At 48.4% G+C, this 21,748-nt stretch overlaps 1 pseudogene; it reads left to right on the plus strand.

Annotated features, from left to right (window-relative positions):
- Window positions 1-11,554: 11,554 nt before the first annotated feature.
- Window positions 11,555-21,748, plus strand: part of LOC139440693 (mediator of RNA polymerase II transcription subunit 25 pseudogene) — a 50,186-nt pseudogene continuing 39,992 nt past the window's right edge.

Here is a 21,748-nt window from a genome sequence, read left to right on the forward strand (position 1 = left end):
GAAGTGGGGGTACAAATACATAGGATGGGTGGGAAAGGCCTCTTTGAAGGGATGACATTTGAAAAATACCCAGAGGAGGTGAGAGAGTGAGCCAAGCAGATGTGTAGGGGAAGAGCATTTCAGGCAGAGGGAACAGCCTGTGCAAAGGCCCTGAGGCTACATACAGAATGATTCCCACCATGTGCCACCCTGGGGAAACGTAAAACCAAAGAGAGTAAAGAGCTCAGCGGTGGCAGGGGGTTGAGGGAAAGGGAGGTGCGAACGGGTAGAGCAAGGGGGACTTGCAGGGCAGTGAAACCATTCTGCGTGATTCAGTGAAAGTGGGCATAGAGCGTGCATTTGGCAAAACCCACAGAATGTACGACAGAGAAAACCCCAACGTAAACTACGGACCTTAGTTAAGAATTTATTAGTATTGGCTTGTCAGTTGTGACGAATGTATGACACTAACGCAAGGCGTTAGTAACAGGGGGACCTGGGGGGAGGGGCAGTACAGGAACCCTCGCACTTTCTGCCCAATCCCTGTATGCACTAAAACCACTCCAAAAAATGAAGTGTGCATGGGACCCCCTCACCAATCGACTCGGCCTCTCTGGGCTGGGGTCCAGGTATGTTCTAAACTCTCCCCAGGGGATTCCAATGTGTAACTGGGGCTGAGAACCAGGCCACACCCCCATTTTCTCCACCTGGCCTCTGTGGCCCTGGGGCCTGCCGAGCACGGATTCCGAATGGGGGCAATATCGCTCCAAGTGCAAAAATTGATTCTGGGAGGATGGGAAATTATTATTCTTTTTATGTATAACGCGCAGATATGCATACAGCACATAAACAGAAGTAAAGTGTATTTGCAGAAATAAAGTTTCATAAAGGGAGCGATTGGGGAAAAAATCCCTAAAAAGGCTCCTAGAGAGGGAACAATGGAAACTAGGTTGAGAAACACCCTCACAGAGACAACTCTGGGGAGTTTAAAGACGGGGAACAGAGGTTGAGAAGACCAGGCTCCTGCCCCTCCCTCAGCCCCGATTTAACCCAGAGATACTGGGAACAAAGGCTTCTGCTGCTTTAAAAGGGAACAACAAAGCCCTGGCCTCCGTGGCTCAGTTGGTTGGAGTGTCATCCCATAAACCAAGAGGTCATGGGCTCGATTCCTGGTCAGGGCACACACCTAGGGTGCAGGCTTGGACCCCCCGGTCAGGACGTGTACAGGAGGCCAACTCATGTTTCTCTCACATCGATGTTTCTCTCCCTCTCTCTAAAATCAGTAAGCATGCCCTTGGATGAGGATAAGAAAATTAAAAATAAAAAAAATAATGACAAAGTTGGAACCCATTAGATGACTTGACCCACCAGCCAAGCTCCCAGAGGGATCCCCCACTCTCCCCTGTAGGTCCAGGGGTAGCGTGGGCCGTGCAGCCAGACCGCCTGGGCTTCCTGACCAAGATCCTCCACTTACGTGCTTAGTGACCTTGGGCGAGTCCCGTCACCTCTCTCCGTCTCAGATTCTCATCTGCAGCATGGTATGCCACGTGGTATCACCAGGCGTCCATGCGGTGACCCACATGAAGGGGCTGGAGCAGAGCCTAGGTGTGACAAGCATTCCACAGACATCAGCTCCCTGTACAACTGGGCGGAGTGATGGCCTGGCCTTGGCCCTGGCCTTGCCAGCAGCCCCAGACGCACCCCAGTTTTAGGTACCGCCTGGAAAGGGAAAGGCTGCTAATGAAACAATGAACCTGTGCTGACCTGAAGACACACCCTGATTTCAGAGACCTCGGTGTGAAAAACCTGCATCTACCTGAGCACGAGCAGCTTCTATAACTCGGGGCCCTTCTCAGGCTCCACTGTGAAACCTGCCAGCACAGGTCTGAGTGCACAGCAGGCATGGGAACTGCTATCAAATCCTGGGTCTCATCACTTGTCGGAGTGCCTGTCTATGCCTCCACATCCCCACCCGCCCACTGCCTAATTCCTGTGTGCGCAGAACACCTTGCCTGCTCAGCGAAGCAATGAACATACGGGTGCTTCCTCGGGACAGGCCCTGGGAGCTGAGCACAGCCTTCCCACCTGGTCCTCTCTCTTGGCCCCTTTATTTCCTTGTAGAGTGGGAACCCTCCAGCACTTCTACCCCACACTGGGCAAAGTACCCTGGGGTCAAAGAAGGACCATGTGGCCATCTCTGATACCCAAATACAAGATAGGGTTAGGAGGACGATTCTGTTTCTCTCCATTTTCAAGGGTGAAATATGATCCTCTCACCCCCAAGGGAGCTCAAAACCCTTCTCACCCGGACAATCATTTCCAAATGGATTTGGAAACCTCCCTGCCATCTGTTCTTGATTCTGGAGGGGCTGCCTGGCTAAGCTTAACATCCTGGTGTGGCTTCCCACCTCCTCCCTCCCAGGCCCTCCAACCTCCCTTCCCCTCTCCCCATCTCCCAGCAAGCTGGCTGCTCAGAGCACTTGGCAGGCAGTTCAAGGTCGCCCCAAAGGGACCATCGTCCATACCTGTAAGTTTGGAGGAAATGTAGGTCGGCGGGCATGTCTGAGCTAGATGAACATCACCAAGGGGAGTCAGATCCATTCAGCTGGACTGAGAGGGAGGGAGAGTTGGCAAGGAAGGCCAGAGGGAACAGAGGGGAGAGAGAGAGGGGCCCAAGAGGTGGCTGGCTGGGCACCTGAGAAGGGACAGGTCATTCCAGAGTTTGCCCAAAGCCCTGGCCTAACAGAAGATGCCAGAAACCTCCATTCCCCCCTTAAAATTTCTCAGCCTTAAATCTTACTTAGGCTGCCTTACTTGGAAGCTAAGAAGTGAGGCCCTAGATACGGGGTTGAAAGGACAGCTCTGGGACACTAGGCTCCTACTTCCCCTACCTTGGTGCCTGCTCATGCCTCCCATGTCCATAGCTGCCCTCTATTTGACCCTGACCAGGAAGCAGGCATTGGGTTTCTGGTTTTACAACTATCACCTCATTTAATCCTCACCACTTCTCTTACAGGCTGGTATTACTACCCTCCTTTCACAGCTGGAAAAATTGAAGCTCAATGGGGTTGAGTAATTTCCCCAAGGTCACAGAGCTAGTCAGCAATGGAGCTAGAAGTTGAACCTGAAAGCTCCTTGGAGAGGGGACGGGAGCACAGTCACCTGTGTGTCTCAGTACCTGGCCAATAACCCGGCATGCAGCACAGACACCACCTGTATATGGTGATGAACGAACAAACGGACTTAAAAGTGGCTGCTACATATTCACCAAACCACACTTCCTTTTCCTCCCAGACACACAGCTAAAACATTTCCCAGCCTCCTTTGCAGCTGGGTGGGGTCAAGTGATGAGTTCTGGCCAAGGAATGTGGGCAGGAGTGACATGGACTACTTGTGGGTTTGGCCTACGAAAACCTCCTGCATAATTCTCGCCCTCTCTCCCATCTGCTAGTCAGCAGGGCAGAGCGGCAAGGTGAAGGGAGCCTGGGGCTCTGAGTGACTGCATGGAGCAGAGCTACCCTGAACTGTGATATGACCAGGGAGTAGCCTTTCCTGGTAAAACAAAGACGTAATGCCAGGCGGCACATCCTGATCAATCACACGCACACTGCCAAAGTAAGGGCTGTGTCGTTGCCTTTCCAGGGCCCCCCTGCCACCTCCGCAGCTAAGCCTTATAGGGTACCTGCACTCTCAAATTACAACCCCTTCTCCCTCAGCAAGGGGGCCGAACCGAGCCTCCCAACCTGAAATGTCACATTGCGGTTGATGGCGGCTCCTGTGTCCACATTGCAGTTGAAGGCTCCCCGGGGACTCCGTCAGAAGACAACATCCTGTCCGAACTCAGGGCCTGGGGGGAACCTCAGCTGGAAGAAACAGACAGCTTCCTTCACTTTCACCAACAGCTGGGCTCTGCTTGGAGGTCGCACAGTAGCCTTTGCCCAATCTGGGGACGTCTGGCTGGGAGACATAGGCAGCTCCAGGGCTATGCTGTGCTGGATTTCCCCGTGCTGAGATCTGTCATGTTTAAGTGCAGCACGACTTTCCGGTTGGCTTTCAAAGTGGCCTTGACATCCCTGCTCTTAACCTGGGTGTGCCAGAACCGGAGGCACAGAGAGAGGTTACCTGCCATCTCTAAGTGCCAGCAGAAGCCACCCTTGGAACCCAGCAGCCAAGAAAAAAAATGGTCTCAGGACCGAAGGGTTAAAGCACAAGCTATACTGTTCCACGCACGGGGCAGAAAGTGGGGACAGGCACACGCAGGGTCTTTTGAACAGAGACGATGACCTTCGGTACCCTCGGGTAAGGTGGGTGGGGTGGGCTTAAGGGGGAACCTGAGTGCCTGTGTCTCATTCAAAGAGTGTGCTCTGGCATTAGTCGCTTTTGGTCACTGCTGATGTATAACACTTAGCAGCACAGGTCCAGGCACACGCTAGGTGCTCAATAAATATGTGGACAACCACAGAATCACTAGTTAGAGCTGAAACTCCTAGCCAAAGCCAAGCTGGGGTGGAACGATGTTTAATTCATCGTGTGGCAGGAAGAGTAATACCCACCCTCCCAAACATGACCATGTTCTAATTCTTGGAATCTGCAGAAATGTACCTTACAGGGCAAGGGGGGCTTTGCAATGCAGGATCTTGAGACAGGTAGAGTATTCTGGATTATCCAGTGGGCCCGAGATAATCACTAGGGCCCTTACTAGACAAAGGCAGGAGGCTTAGAGTCAGAGACAGAGTGGAAGATGCTTCTCTGCTGGCTTGGATGATGGAGAAACGGACAGTGAGCCAAGGAATGTGGACATCTTTCAGAGCCAGAAAAAAGACAAGGAAATGGATGTTTCCCTGGAGCCTCTAGAAGGAACAGAACCCTGGAAACCCCTTGCTTTTAGTCCATTGAAACCCATTTCGGACTTCTGATCTCCAGAAGTACGAGATAAATTTTTGTTTTCTAAGCCACCACGTTTGTGCAAGGTAATTTCCTATAGCAACAATGGGAAACAAATACACACAGTTACTCAATCATTTACTCACACAGCAACTGTTTAGCTTCTGCCACATGCCAGGTAAACAGTGGCAGGTTGCTCTCTTTTCCTATCTACGGTGACTGAGTTAAAAAGGTATTATCACAAAATTTTATCATTAGTGGACACCTCCAAATAAATATGTGGTTTTATTTTAGAATCAAGATGGAGGAAGAATAAAAAAAAAGTCCAAGGGAAGAGAAACATGCGTCCTTCACCCAAGACTGAGCCTAAAAAGCAGGGGACAGCCAACTTGAACTGAATGGAAGGCCCCATCTGCTCAGGCCCAGCCTGTCACTGTCGGGAGGCTTGTTTAGGCCTAGTGTGTCAGCTCTTCTGATTTTCTTTTAATTAGAAGCTGAAATCTGGGTTTTATCCCAAATCTCCTGATTTTAAATGTTGACAATTCATTTTAAAAATAAATTTAAATGCTAAGCAGGCCAAACAAAACACACCTGCAGGTTGGACTTGGCCCGTGGCGCCATTCTGCAATCTCCGGTTTGCAGAGCGGTGAGCACCACTGGGAAGCATGTCTGCAGGTGTTTCAGGCTGTCCTCCTGCCCTCCGCTTCCCCTCAGGAACCCCGAGGACTTCAGCGGCCCAACTTCTGGGAGCCATTCCCAGCCCCATTTACTGGTGGGGAAGTGCAGCCCCAGAAGAACAGGACTTAGAGCTTAACAGCTGGCCCGGCATCACTCTCCTTCCAACAGACCTTTGTATATCCTACAAGGGAGAAACCAGCACTGTCTTCCTTGTCAGGGCTCAGCACGTAGTAGGTGCTCAGTAAATGCTTGCCAGACAATGTGGTTATCTCGGGAGCTTCTACTCCTCAAGGGGTCAGAAGGAGACTTAGGTGAGGGCCTAGTAGGTACGCCTTAAGGACTTGAGGGAGATTTACTGTTACTTTTCGATTCTCACAACCCCTGCGTAAGAAATGAGTACTGTTGTCTCCATTTTACAGGTGAGGCAACTGAGGCCCAGAGACATGAAATAGTTTCCTAAGAACACATAGACAAAAATGAGTTTTATTCCTAGAAAGACAGATGCCTAAAGTCAGGGGTCAGAACACCATGGTGCACAGGCCAACCCCAGACCGTGTTTGTGAATAAACCCGTCTTAGTCGATTCTGGCTTCTTGGACACAAAACCACAGGCTGGGGGACCTCAACCGCAGAAACTGACCTCTCAGGGTTCCGGAGGCTGGAAGTTCAAGACCCGTGTGCTGGCGTGGCTGGGTCCTGGGGAGGACTCTCTTCTTGGTTTGCATGCAGCCTTCTTCTCGCTTGTCCTCAAATGATGGACAAAGAGGAAGTGAGGTCTCTTCCTCTTCTTATAAGGGCACTAATCCCACTGAGGGACTCCATCCTTAGGACCTCATTGCCTCCCAAAGGCCCCACCTCCCAATTCCACGATACTGGGCTTCAGCATATGAACCTGAGAGGGACACATTCAGTCCATAGCCAGTTTTATGGGAACACTGCCCCAGCTACTCGGCTACGGATTTTCTGTGATGTGTTTATGCTACCAGGGCAGAGAGCAGTAGTTGCAACAGAGCCTGCAAGGCCTGAGAAAGCTAAAATAGTTATTGTCTGGGTCTTCACAGAAAACGTTGCAGACCCTGCTCTGGGTCGGGAACACAATGGATTCTCAATAGCTCTGAGGCGACAACTACTCATTAAGCGCTGACCGCATGCCAGGCCCTGTGGAGCTCTGCTGGTGAGGGTAAGAAGTCAGGATGCAGCTCCAAGTGTCACAGGATGCAGGAAAGGTACGAGTCTGGGGGTAGCCAGGCAAACAAAAGGGAAAGGTGGAGGGCATGGCTAGAGCAAAGGCCTGGAGGCCAGAACTCTCAACCACTAGCTAAGGAGGCTCCCTAGATGACACTCACCTTCCTACATGCACAGGTTAACCTGGGATGTGTCCTTCCACTGTGAGCCTGTCACAAAGCACAGCTGCCCCCCATGCTGCACCTCCGGGTGTGTGCGGCTCTCCACCTGAGTGGTGCAGCTGCTTACCGGGAGCCACCTGCCTCTCAGGCACCTGCAGCACAAACTGGAGAAGGCCCACACCCAAGATGCTAATCAGATCATGCCACTCCCAACCTAGAACATTCCACTGGCTCTCCAGTGCAGCCAGAGGTCAGCCTGAGCTCCCTGGCTATCAGAGACTGGCCCAGCCTACTTCAAAACAGAAGCCTCGTGTCCATCAGCAGTCACTTTCTCATGCTTTCCACCCATAGCCCCTGGAAACTATAAATCTCTTTCTCGATAGATTTGCCTATTCTAGACATTTCATATAAATGGACTCATATCATATGCAGCCTTTGGGTCTGGCTCCTTTCACTTAGCATGATGCTTTCATGTTGTAGCAGGTAGCAGAACCTCATTCCCTTTCCTTGCTGAATAATATTCTGCCATATGGATAAATTGCGCTTTATTTACCCACTCATCTTTTGAACAGCTGGGTGGTTTCCACTCTTTGGCTGCTATGAATGATGCTGCTGTGAGTGTTCACACACAAGTTTCGTGTGGACGTGGTCTCAGTTCTCCTGAGCACTGGACTCGCTGGGTCATGTGGGAAGTCTGTCTAACATTTCAAAGAGACAATGAACTGTTTTTTCAAAGTTACACCATTTTTTGATCCTATCGATATTTGAGATTTCTAACTTCTCACATCCTCACCAACACGTGTTACATAGTTTTAAATTTTAGCCATGCTAGTTAGTGGGTTTGAAGTAGTTTCTCACTGTGGCTTTGATTTGATTACACTGAGCATCTGTTCATGTGCTTATCAGCCATTTGTATCACCTTTTTTGGACAAATGTCTATTCAAACCCTTTGTATTTTTCTTATTTAATTGTATGATCGTATGTTCTGGATACAAACCCTTATCAGACAAATGATTTGCAGAAGTTTTCTTTCATTCTGTGAGCTGCTTCCTCGCTTTCTCGATGTTGTCCTTTGAAACATAAACGTTAATTTTCACAAGTGTCTCTTTTTATTGTTGTTAATTACTTATACTTTCCATGTCCTGTCTCAGAAACCCTTGCCTAATCCATGGTCATTGTGATTTACTCTTGTTTTCTTGAGAGTTTTATTGTTCTTAATTTTAGGTCTATTTTGAGTAAATTTTACAAACGGCATGTAGGATCCATTCTTTTGCGCAGGGATTCCAGTCGTCCTAGCACCGTTCGTTGAAAAGACTATTCTTTCCCCTCTTCACGGCTGCAGGCTTCTCACTGGTGGACCCCTAATTCCTCTCCATTGGTCTGTATGTCTGCCCTAGGCCACTACGCTACCTTGCCGTCTTAAATATTGTCGCTCTGTAGTAAGTTTTGAAATTGGGAAAAGTGAGTCCTCCAGTTTCGTTCTTTTTCAAGACTGTTTTGTCTACTCTGGATCCCTTCCAGGTCCACATGGATTTTAGGGTCAGCATGTCAATTTCAGAAAGAAAGACAGCTCAGCTTTTGATAGGGCTAGAGAGGGGCTGTTGAATCCGCTGATCAATCTGGGAAGTACTGCCATCTTAACATTACAGTTCCCCGTCCAAGAACGTGGGATGTCTTCCTATTTATTTAGGTTTTAATTTCTTTCAACAGTGTCTCATAGTTTTTAGAGTATTAGTTTTACATTCTTTTGTTGAATTTATTCCTAAGAACTTATTCTTTTTGGTGCTCTTATAAATGAAATTATTTTCTTAATTCCATTTTCAGGTTTATCATTGCTAGTGTAAAGAAACACAACTTGTTTTTGTATATTAATCTTGCATCTTGCAACTTTGAAGAACTTGTTTATGAGCTCTAATAGATTTTTTTTTTGTGCATTCATGAGGATCTTCTATATACAAGATCCTGTCATCTGTAAAGAAAGATAATTTTACTTCTTCCTTTCCAATCTGGATGCCTCTTACTTCTTTTTCTTGTCAAATTGCCCAGCTAGACCCCCAGTACAACGTCGAACAGAGGTGGTGAGAGCAGACATCCTGTCTTGTTCCTAATGTCGGGGGGAAGCATTTAGCCTTTCATCAGTAAGAATGATGTCAGTGTGGGATTTTCTTTTTTAAAAAATATATTTATTGATTATGCTATTACAGTTGTCCCATTCCCCCCCTCACTCCACTCCATCCTGCGCACCCCCTCCCTCCCACATTCCCCCCCGATAGTTCATGTCCATGGGTCATACTCATAAGTTCTTTGGCTTCTACATTCCCTACACTATTCTTACCCTCCCCCTGTCTATTTTCCACCTATCATCTATGCTACTTATTCTCTGTACCTTTCCCCCCTTCTCCCCCTCCCACTCCCCTATTGATAACCCTCCATGTGATCTCCATCTCTATGGTTCTGTTCCTGTTCTAGTTGTTTGCCTAGTTTGCTCTTGTTTTTGTTTTAGGTGTGGTCGTTAATAACTGTGAGTTTGCTGTCATTTTTACTGTTCCTATTTTTGATCTTCTTTTTCTTAGGTAACTCCCTTTAACATTTCATATAATAAGGGCTTGGTGATGATGAACTTCTTTAACTTGACCTTATCTGAGAAGCACTTTATCTTCCCTTCCATTCTGAATGATAGCTTTGCTGGATACAGTAATCTTGGATGTAAGCCCTTCCCTTTCATGACTTGAAATACTTCTTTCCAGCCCCTTCTTGCCTGTAAGGTCTCTTTGGAGAAATCAGCTGACAGTCTTATGGGAACTCCTTTGTAGGTTACTGTCTCCTTTTCTCTTGCTGCTTCTAAGATTCTCTCCTGTTTAATTTTAGGTCATGTAATGATGATGTGCCTTGGTGTGTTCCTCCTTGGGTCCAGCTTCTTTGGGACTCTCTGAGCTTCCTGGACTTCGTGGAAGTCTATTTCCTTTGCCAGTGTGGGATTTTCATAGATAGCCTTGGTCAGGTTGAGGAAGCCCCCTCTGCTGCTGGTCTGGTGGGTTATTTTTACCAGGGAAGGGTATGGGATTTTGCCAAATATTTTTTCTGCTTCTACTGAGATGATATGCAGGTTTTGTCCTGAATTCTATGAACGTAGCACCTTACCGTGGTTTATTTTCAAATCTGAAACCAACCTCGCATTGCTGAGGAAACCCCATTTGGTCTTGTTGTGTAATCCTTTTTATATATTGCTGAGTTTGGTTTGGTAGTATTTTCTTGAGGATTCTGCCCCTATATTCTTAAGATACAATGGTCTTTAGTTTTTCTCTTCTCAGGCTGTCTGTCTGATTTGGGCATCAGGATAATACTGGCATTGTAGAAGGAACTGGGAAGTGTTTCAGCCCTTTGACTGATCTCTTATTAAACTGTTCTGTAGGAAACCAATTCTGGCACAACCCAGTCCAACCAAAGGGTTAAGAGCCTGAGGTTTGCAATGGGCAGGACTGGAGTTCCAATCCCAGTTTTGCCAGGTAGTAGCTGTGAGACCTTGGACAAGTAAAGTGGGGACAGATAATGCTTCCCTCCCAGGGATTAAATGAGATAATACAAACAAAGCATCTGACACATGATCTGGCATTAGTCAGTGGCCCATCACTGCTCACGCTGCCCCTCCCTCTTCTACTCCCTGCCAACTTCTTACAGTAAAGATAATCTTGTTCATACTTCTTTCCCTATAACCAGCATGGTGTCTTCCACACTTTAGAAGCCTTGTAGAAACGCTGCCACAGTCTCTAATCTCTTCACAAAAACCCTTGGAGCTCAAAATAAGAATTTTTCACAATTTAGAAGAGCAATATGATGCATATACTGCAATGATACTAAGAACTCCTGTGAATCAATAAAAGAGTATTCTAATGTCTTCAAAGGTCAAGAAATATGAAAAAGCAATTTACAGAAAGGGTAACTCAGTGGTAGAATAAATACAGAGAAAGACGTTGCTCAGCCTTATTAAATAACCATAGAAGTGCAAATTCAAACAACAAGGTAACATTTCCACCCATATCAGCAATATTTTTCAAATGATAAAACTCAAGTATTGCTGAGAGTATGGAAACGGCTCCTCTTGGACACGGCTGGGAGCTGGGTCATCGGTGTATATATTGTGGATGAGCACATTGGCAAACAGCCAGCAAATCCAAATGCACCAATTCCGTACCCCAGAAATTTCTCACGGCGGTATCTGCCCCGGAGACCCTGTCACACATGTGCCCAGGAAGACAAGCTCAAGGGTGTTCCAGCAGGCGCTATTGGAAACCACTGAGTGAAGTGGCCAAATAAAATGCAGTATAGGCACGTGTGAAACATAGTACAAGCATTTGAAAGAATAAAGTAGATTTTCATAAAACAAGAAAAGCTCTCCAAGACCCATGGCTGAAGGATGCAAGCAAGACTCGCCAAGAAAAGCTAAATGCTTGGGATGCGCCAACAGGACAAAGGAACAGAAAAAGATTTCCTCTCCAGGGCTCCAAAGCGTAACTGCGCTTCCCTCCAGGCCGCTGAGGGCGGGACCAGGATCTGGGGTGGTAATACCAAAAGGGAACTTTCGCCTTATTTTAAATGTTATGTTTTTTTCACAAGGAGAATTTATCCCATTAGTACTGGTATCATTTTAAATCAATTTAATGCTTAGGAATGAAGTTTACCAAGGAGGCAAAAGACCTGCACACTGAGAAGTACAAAGCGTTGCTGGAAGAAATGAAAGACACAGTAAATGGGAAGGTACTGTGTGCTCACGGATGAGGAGACCTAATGTCGTTAAGATGTCAGTACTCCTAAAAGCAATCCACGGTTTTAATGTAACCCCTATCAAGATCCCAAAATTCATATGGAACCTCAAGGGGCCCCAAATAGCCAAAACAATCTTGAAAAAGAACAACAAAGTTGGAGGCCTCCCAAAGCTCCAGTAAACAAAAACGGTTTGGTAGTGGCATAAGGTCAGACAAGCAGGCCAGTGGAATAGAATAGAATACCCAGAAATAAACTCTCACATTTGTGGTCAAATGATTTTCAACAGAGGTGCCAAGCCTATTCAATGGGGGAAAGGGCACGCTTTTTAACAAACGGGGCTAGTACATGCAAAAGAATGAAGCTGGACCTTTATCATACACCATATACAATGTTTAACTCAAAGTAGATCAAAGACCTAAACGTCAGAGCTAAAACTTTCATAAAACTCTTACAAGAAAACATGGATTGAAAAGCTTCATGGCATTAGATTTGGCGATGATTCCTTGAACATGATACCTGAAAAGAGGCAACAATTGGACTACACCAAAATTAATGGACTTTTGTGCATGAAAGGCTGCCATCCGCAGAGTGAAGAGGCAACCCACACAACCGGGAGAAAATATTTGCAAATCACCTGGCTGATAAAGTGTTAATATCCAAAATATATGAAGAATCCCTACAATTCAACAAACAATGAAAAACCTAGCAAACTGACTCAAAATGGGCAAAGAACTAAACAGACATTTCTCTAAAGAAGATACACAAATGGCCACTTTGTTAAAAAACAAAAACACCCAGAAAATAACACACGCCGGCAAGGATGTGAGAAACTGGAACTTTGGGCCCCGATGGTGGGACTGTAGAACAGTGTGGCCACTGTGGACCTCAGTACGGAGGCCCCTCAAACAGTTAGAAACACAACTACAGTGCGACCCAGCAACTCCACTTCTACTTACGTGCTCCCCAAAGACTGAAAGCAGGGACTCAGACAGACACTTGTACAAACCCGTGTTCACAGAAGCATTATTCACAAGAGCCGAAAGTGGTAACTGGTGTCTGTCAGCGAATGAAAGGAAAAGCAAATCATGGTCCATCCACACAATGGAATATTATTCAGCCTTGAGGGAGGAAATTCTGACCTGTGCTACACCAGGGGTGAGCCTTGAGCACCCTCTGCTAAGTAAAATACGGTATTTCTCACTGTAGATTTCAACTTACAGGGGGCACCTAGAGGAGTCAAATTCATAGAGACAGAAAGCGGAATGGTGGTTTCCCGGGGGGGTGGGGGATGGAGGGGAAATAGAATTACTGTTTAACAAGTAGTTTCAGTTTTACAAGGTGAAAAAGTTCCGCAGGTAGATGGTGGTTACGGCTGGTCAAGAATCCGAACGCACTGAATGTCACTGAACTGCACACCTAAAAATGGTAAATATGGCCAACTTCTGTTACATATATTTCACCACACTTAAAATTTGTTTAACATTTTAAAAATAAACGCATAGAGCTAAGTACGTGTCTTATAAAAGCACATCACCTGTTCAGGGTTCCCGCCTGCAGTTATTCCTGACTCACCGAAAAGAGCTCGCCCTCCCACCCTGTGTTTCCCCAGCCCCCATGCAGACAACAGAGCAAGTGTCCCTGAAGGTGAGCCCCCTTGAAAATTGCCCCTGGTAGTCCTTGGCACCCCAGCACGCATTTAAGTCCTCAGGGACTTGGGGGCCAGAGATGTGGAAGGTAAGGTCACTACGCCCGTGTACTGGCAGCCACCTGCAAGCTGAACTCGGCACGTCTGTGGGGGCCGGGCTCACCCTCAGGAAGTAATTGCCCAGGACTGGGCCCCACGCCTTCTGGAAGGTCTGGTCTGGCTGATGCAGAGACCTCTTACCGCTGCTCTGGGCCCAGTGCTTACAGAAGCTTGCCTCCAGCTGCGAGTGCAGGTGGCCAGAGCTCTCCTCATGCTAGAGCTGGTCCTGGGGACACACCCCACCAGGGAGACCCCCAAGGAAGCCTGTCTACCCAGCCCTGAGCCTCCTCACTGCCACCCCCCATGGGAGGCAGGCTTGCCTCTCCGGGGGGACAGTTCTGTAGCAGGCATGGATTTTTTTAAATGATTTCGACTTTGTAAAATTCTGTGTCAGAATACAATTCACCTTCATGACTGCATTTCTGGCACCCCCTTAAATTTGGAGCCTGAGGTAAGAGCCTCACAGCCTCACCCAAGAACACGCCCTGATAAGAAGCTGAAAAATCCATGGGAAGATGACTCCTGATCTGCTTGACATAAACCCCAGGCTCCCTGGCGTCCACTCTCCCATGGCAGACTCTGGCTCCCTGAACAGAACCTAAGTGGATCAGGGCTTCACACCTGTGGGTTCCTCCTGCTGCCTTATACCTCTGAGCCCCAGATTGCGCGGTGCACAGGCTCCTTCATTTGTTCATTCACTGAACACATTTTTTTTTTAGTCCAAAAATATACTAGGTACAGCACTGAGCACCAGACACCCAGGAATAAAGGAACAAGAAGTCCCCTCTCTCCCAGTGGGAGCAGCAAACTTGAAACAAGTAAATGAACAATGGAACAGCAATTCTCCCTTTGCTTACCCTCCCAGCCACACCAATTCTCCCCCCACCCCAGGACCTTTGCACTTGCTGTTCACCCTGCATGGAGCACACTTTTATGGGAACAAAACTGGTTCACGTCTTAATTTTCAGCTTAAAATTTATTTCCCCCTAAGAAACCTTCCCCGTCCCCATCCAAACTAGACTCCCCCACTGTTAGACTCTACCAGCCTTAGCCCTGTTTACCACCCTGTTGGGTAAGTCTCCCTTGATTCCGTCTGTGTCTCTCACTCTCTGCTCCCATGCAGCACCATGCTCCCATCAGAGACCAGGTGCTGCCTCGGGCACAGTTCTCCCAGCACTGGACAAACAGTAGGTGTTTTATAAAGACCAACTGAATGAATTAATAGGTGGAAGACTAAGGCTGATGTTGCAATTCCAGATCCATCCCCTTAGGTGATCTTGCACAAATCTCTCTCTTTGATGGGTCCAGGGAGCTCATGCTACCCTTTCTTGACCCTGAGGCTCCCTCAAGCCACCCCCCACTCAGCTTGGGCGCCCAGCCTGCGGCTGAATGCTGGCATCCACGTAATGCGGAGCTCATGGCCCTGCTTCAGTAGCCTCTGAGCTGCTTTCCACCCACACAGTCTGGCTGATGCTGTAGGCCTGTGCCAGTCGCTTGGTCTGACCTCTGCAGGGAAACCTAGAAACACCTAAGCCTCCCTCTGCCAGGCAGCCCTCTGGCCTGGTTCCAAGGAGAGGGGCGCCCAGCCCAGCCTAAGCCAACTAAAGGTCACTCAATGGGACCTGTCACAGGAGCAGTTTGAAGAGACAGGTTTACATTCCCCCAGTGTGCACGTGCACACACACTGTCTGTTGTTGTTGTTGTTGGTGGTGGTGGTGGTGGTGGTGGTGAACAGGCAAATGCTCAGTTCCACTCAGAGCCAACAGAATGACTAACCGGCTGAGGAGCAGCATGGTGAGGCCAACGCATCCAAGGTGACAGTAGAGCTTAGCCCTCAGAGCCACGGCTCCAGGGGATGATGCGGCTCGGCCACCTCCCACCTTGCCCTGGCCCAGCATGGGGCGCCACACACAGGGGGCTGTACTTGGTGCTCAGGGAGCTAGTCCAGAAGTGGCCCTGCTGCTGCTGCCGGCCCAGGGCGCGCAGCCCCACCAGCCCCAGCACTAAGAGCTCGCCCGCCCAGGGCCACCTGTCCTTCACCTTCTTCTCCAGCAGCAGTGAGGACAGCAGGTGGTGAGAGGGGCAGGCCTGGTGTGGCGCTGGCCCACCTCCCAGGGACTGACACCCCACCCCAGCACTGGGCAAGCAAAGGAAGTGGGAACCGCCCAGGAGGTCTGGGGATAGGGGGTCCCTGAGAGAACCAAGACCCGGCCTGCCGAGGAGCGCAGATAGCAGGGCCACTGACAGTATTATTTGTACTGTTGGCGGCAACTCCAAAAGTCACTTCTGTCAGTCCAGACCACAAGTTTTAAATAAAGTGGAACAAAAGAAAAAAAACATGGAACAGAAGAGAAATGACTGCACCGCCTGCCATCTGGTAAATTTCACTTTCTGAAGCTTGTTTCTGCTGCGCTGAAGTCCAGCCAGATCATGCGGCAGGGCCATGCCAGCTGAGGAACCCCAAGTGCCCACCCCTCAGCCAACAGCCCCTGGCCCTGACCTCATTCTCTTGGAATCTCCCAGGACACCCCACAGGGGGCATAGCCATGGGGGCTTTAGGCCAGCCCCGCACCAGGGCAGGCATCTCCCAGACGAGTCAGTTCCCCGGGCCAGCACCTGGGCCAGGCTGTGCTTTCAAGATTTAACAGTGCCCCATGCAATTTGGGTAAAAATGCAAAATGCAAAATGCAAAATGGGTTTTTTAAAACACATTGTATAATGTGGGTCAGAATCAAAAGAGCCCCAAAACTGCCTTTTTAAGGTTCATGGGGGCAGACAACACATTAGGGGGACATTGAGGGGATCAAATGGAAGCTGAGCAGACACAAACCTGGGTTTTCCCCTGGGTGGGTTGTGAATATGGGTGGGTTGAAGTGCTGGGGATTACGGGTGGGGTCCTCAGCCTCCCCCTCCCATAGCCTGGCCACCGAGGAGAGGGTGTGACAGGAAGAGGTCCTCCTCCTACCTGACAGATGGGCAGGTCGCTCAGCAGGTTGCTCAGTGTCCCAGAGAAGGCCACCTTGCTGCTGCCTGCTGGGCAAGGTCCCCAGCAAGGACCACAGGGTCCCCGCCATCACCAGTTCCATCTCCAGCTGGGCCTCACACCACTGTGCTTCCCCACCTGCTGCTGGCCACAGGTCGCCCCAGCCCTGGAAAGGCCCCAGGATCTCCTGGGGGTTGGGCTCAGCCAGCAGGCCCAGCCCTGACCACAAAGACTGGGAGCAGACAGGGGGCACGGAACGGCCTTCTAGGATGATCCTTCTCTAATTTCTTAAACTTGATATTTTTCAAAATCCGTAATCCATGTTACTAACTCAGAAGGACTCTTCCTCTACCCTCGTCATCCACTCCATCAGGGACTCTGGTCAGCTTTCCCTGCAGAATATGGGATCTGGCCATGTCTGCCTCCTCCACCACTGCCCTGGCTCCAGCCCTGGTCATCAAGCCTGCGTCGCTGTGACATCTTCCTCCCGGCTCTGCTGGCTCCTGCCCTGGCCCCTGACATCTGTTCTCTGCCTGGTGACCAGAGCAACCCCTTCGAGACAAGCAGGATCATGGCACACTCGTCTCTCTCGGGGTGAAAGCCATCAACACCCAGACTTTGTCCTGAGGTCAGCGGTGCAGGCCTGGCCGGGAGAAGACAGAGCTGCCTGTGGGAGGACACTGGCAAGGGGACACAGGCAGGACCCAAAATGTGCTCAAGGTTTTCTGGACAGCCCACAAGCGGCCGCAACTGTCGTCTTTGTTGGCCCCCACCAACTGCAGACCGATCCCGCAGACACCTCTGCTGGCCGCCAGCAAATCCATTTACCTGAAAGCTGTAAAAACACCCTCTCTGTTCTCAGACTGTCTGCTGTTTACACTCTCTCGTAAGTCCTGTTTTTGTTTTTGCTCTTTGACAACAGTCACAAATCACTGTCTTCTGAGTACTCTTTGGCAAAGGCTCCTCTCTCCTATTCCACTTCAACCACACGTTCTCGTGCTGTGCTTCTAACCTCCAGGCACGACTGTCTTGGGACTTTTTCTCTTTTGTTTTTGTTTTTCTAAATTATATTGTATTGATGATGATATTACAGTTGTCCTAATTTTCCCCCTTTGCTCCCCCTCCCCCCAGGATCCCCCACTCATGTCCATGGGTCATGCATTTAAGTTCTGTGGCTACTCTACTTCCTATGTTGTACTTTAACATCCCCGTGGCTAGTCTGTAACTGCCTATTTACTTCTTAAATCCCTCACCTCTTCGCCCATTCTCTTCCTCCCCCCACCCTCCCACCACCCCTGCCCATCTAGCAACCCTTAAAGCGCTCTCTGTATCCATGATTCTGTCTCTGTTCTTCTTGTTTGCTTAGTTTGTTTTTTAGATCCAATTGTTGATAGATTTGTATGTTTTGCCATTTTATTGTTCATACTTTTGATCTTTTTCTTAAATAAGTCCCTTTAACATTTCATATTCCTTTAATTTTTATTTATTTATTTTTTTTGGTCTGAGATCATCTTTACCTGACCTTTGATTCTAAAGGACATGTTTGCTGGATATCTTTATTTCAATTAGTGTGTCCGTCAGTTCTGACTGGATCTTTTTTGTGCTGTTGAGGTACTCACTAAGTTCCTTGAGCATCCTTATAACCAGTGTTTTGGACTCTGCATCTGATAGATTGCTTACCTCCATTTCATTTAGCTCTTTTTCTGGAGTTTTGATCTGTTCTTTCATTTAGGCCATGTTTCTTTGTCTCCTTGTTTTGTCAGCCTCCCTGTGTTTGTTTCTGTGTATTAGGTAGAGCTGTTTTGGCTCCGTGTCTCGGTAGCATGGCCTACTGTAGTAGGTGTCCTGTAGGGTCCAGTCACAGAGCCTCCCCTATCACCCACGCTGGATACTTGAGGTGCACCCTTCGTGTTGGCTGAGTACACCCTCCTCTTGTAGCTGAGACTTGGTTGCTGTTGGCAGATTAAAGGGAGGGATTTATCCAGGCCAGTCAGCTGCAAGGACTGGCTGTGACCACTGACCACCACCCTCTATCTACCCTCTGTGGAGGATCAGCTGTGTAGGGGCAGAGTGGTGGTGCTCCAATGTCGTCGGTAGCTGTCCACTGAGTGTGCTGGCCCCGGGGTTTCCTGGGTGGTGAAGGCCAAGGTCAGCTCCCACCTATGTTTTTGCTCAGGGCCACCCTGCCTGAGCTATAAAGCAATCTGAGATGGATGCTACTCGTGGTGGGCTTGGAGATTCCTAGGTAAAGCCAAGCTGTGAAACTAGGCTGGCTACTGCTATTGCCAGATGTGGGGCTGAGGCCAGGTCTTGCATGTATGAAAGGATTTAGAAAGTTGTGAAGTACGAGCCAAGGCCAGCCATTCATATGGAAAAGCAGCTTGGCTGGGCCTGCAAGGTGAGTGGGGCAGAGTCTCTGGGGATATCCAAGGTGTGTCAAACAGTGTTAGCTGGGTTGGTGGAGTCTCAGATATGGCTCCAGCTTGCCAGCTCTGTGGGGGGAGGGATTAGAAAAGGGACAATGGCCTCTGCTCACCTTAATGCCAGACACTTCAGTCTCTCCCTGAATACCACTGATGTCTTTCACGCTGCTACCCTGGTGCTGGAGCTCAGAGGGAGTGAGTCTGAGTAGGCGAGTCTATGTATGGGTTCTTTTAAAGGATCTGCTTGGAGCTCCAGAAGTTTCTTCCACTGACTCAATCCCTGCTGAGTTTTGCAGCCAGAAGTTATGGGGACTTATCTTCCTGGCACTGGAACCTTGGGCTGGGGGCCTGGTGTGGAGCTGGGACTCCTCACTCCCAAGATATCCCTCCTGGATTTTTATCAACCACAAGTGGGTGAGGGACCAGACTGTTCTGTGTCTGTGTCCCTCCTACCAGTCTGGATGGATGTGGTTTCTTTTAATCCCATAGTTGTCAGACTTCCACTCAACTCTACTTCTGACAGTTCTGAGTGATGGTTGTTCTATATTTTAGTTGTAATTCTGATGTGGTTGTGAGCAGAGGCAAGCCATGTCTGCCTACACCGCCATCTTGACCAGAAGTCCCATCTCAGGACCTTTGCACAGGCTGTGCCCTTTACCTGGAATTCCCTTCCCCCAGAGAACCACATGGCTCTCTTCTACTTCATGCCTTTGCTAAAAGTTATCTTCTCCCTTGGACTTACCCTGTCAGCCTACTTAAAACCAAAGCCAGCCCCCTGGCCCTCCCTGCCACGTAACTGCAGACTCCATCCCCAGCTCAATGATTCCTTTTCCTATAGCACTTATACACCCACCTGTCTCCATACAACTTGCTTATTTTATTATCTCTCCCATGAAAATATAAGCTCCAAGACGAGAGAATTTTATGCATCTCTTTCATCTCTTTCCATTATCTGGCACGTTGTAGGTGCTTAATAAATAGTTGTTGAGTAAATGGATAAAGATATAGGTTCCCCTCCTTGGTCTCCCGGTCCCTTGTAAGGACAACCACTGTGCCCATATTCTTATGCATCTCCAAGAGATCACATGGACCTAGATGAGTCTGTTTGCATGTGTGTATGCGTGCACACAGGTGCACATGTGTACACAACCATATACATACACGCTTCCCCTTGCACAAAAACAGATGCAAGCTCGCTGCTCTCCTTCTCTTGCTTAACGATGTGTCTTGGCAATGGTTTTATCTGGTCTATATCAGAGGCTGCTCAGTGGTGGCCATAGCTTTCTCAAAGAGCAGCATTGTGAGTAGGATGACTGTAGAACTTCTCATCCAGCCCACTTAAAGGAATACTGGTCATAACAGAGCTGGATCAATGGTAAAGTAGGGCTCTCTAGGCAACCAGAGACATTGGGGTGCCCTGTCACTCCCACCCAGAGAAGCAGGAGCTGGACTCTCCCCCTTGCCATTCTAAAGCCCCATCAGCTGAGCTGAATTGAATCATACTCTTCTGCTTTATATTCATGAGCTCATCTGCCTCAGTTCCTCCTCTAATATGGGCTTTCCAAGAGGACTAACGGAGAACCCTGGACCCAAGCCTCCAGGGACCCCACAAGACAGGCTCAGAAAGTGGCAGCAGTCTTACTGTTACCATTATTGGGATGGGTTTGAGGCCGCTAGAATGGAGTTTCTCTAAAGACAAATGTTTCTGACCTGCAGACAGCCGTCTGGAGAGCTGCAGAAAGGTCTGCAGGGAGGTCAAGGTAATTAGCACTTGTGCATTTAGCAAAGAACATGGGGTATGGGGTCCAGGGCTCCCAGGGAGTTATGTAAATGATTTGTACTCTCAGCAGTCAGGCAGCTGGGCCTTACGAGGAAGACACTCTCCTCTGACACTTGGTCTTTTCCCCATCCAGGCAGGAAGTGGATCTGGGAGCAGAGAGTGTGTTTATGCGGCAAAGATTCCAGCCCTGGCTCCAGATCTTTGACTGCGGACCTGTCTGAGGAGACACTGGAGACCGAGGCAGAATCACCCGACTCACTGCCACAGGTGCCCAGAGCTCCCACCTGGGAGTCCAAAGCTGCTGCTTTTGCCCTTTTGGGCATCACAGACCTGCTTGGTCATAAGATGGAAAGTCTAAACCCTCTCCCCAGATGGGTGGACAGACACAAAACTTCCACACAATCACAGGGGCTTCAGTGGACTCACGGAGTCCTATGCAGGTACCCCTGGTTAAGAACCTTAAAGAGTACCTACTGAGAGAAAAATGTACGTACCCTTTGGTTTGGGAATTCCACTGCTAAGAATTTACCCTGCGGAGAAGGGCATTCACAGAAGTAGATGTAAGACCAAAAACCTGGGGAAAACTCAAGACCCTTTCACCATGGAAGTAGCTAAATAAATTCCACCCCATTGACCACTGCACAGCCATTCAAAATACATGGGAGACATTGTTATTTTTAGGAAAGTTAGAGGGAAATAATTCTGATACCTATCTGCTAATTGCGGGCATAGATTATCTCTGAGAGGAATCACAAAAAACAAACAGTGGTTGGCTTGGGGAGTATGGGAAGGGTGAGTTTTCTTTTTAATTTTGTACCTATGCTAGCCAATAGAACTTTCTGCAATGATGGAAAAGTTTTTGAAAAGTGGTCGGTGCAACTGAGAAGTGGCACCTCCAATTTTCTATAATTCTTGTTCATTTAAGTAGCTAACCATGTAGTCACTACCCCACTGAACACTTGGTTCCACACCCTTCCATACCTTTTGAACTTTGAATCATTTAAATGTATTCCCTATTTTCTTAACTAAATAAAATTTAAATTGTACCAGCACATGCTGGCATAAAATTTGCCAAGATATATATTTATATATATTTTTAAAGATTTTATTTATTTATTTTTAGACAGAGAGGAAGAGAGGAAGAAAGAGAGGGAAAGAAACATCAATG

This window comes from Desmodus rotundus, chromosome 1 (genome assembly GCF_022682495.2).
Source record: "Desmodus rotundus isolate HL8 chromosome 1, HLdesRot8A.1, whole genome shotgun sequence".
Lineage (NCBI taxonomy): Eukaryota > Metazoa > Chordata > Mammalia > Chiroptera > Phyllostomidae > Desmodus > Desmodus rotundus.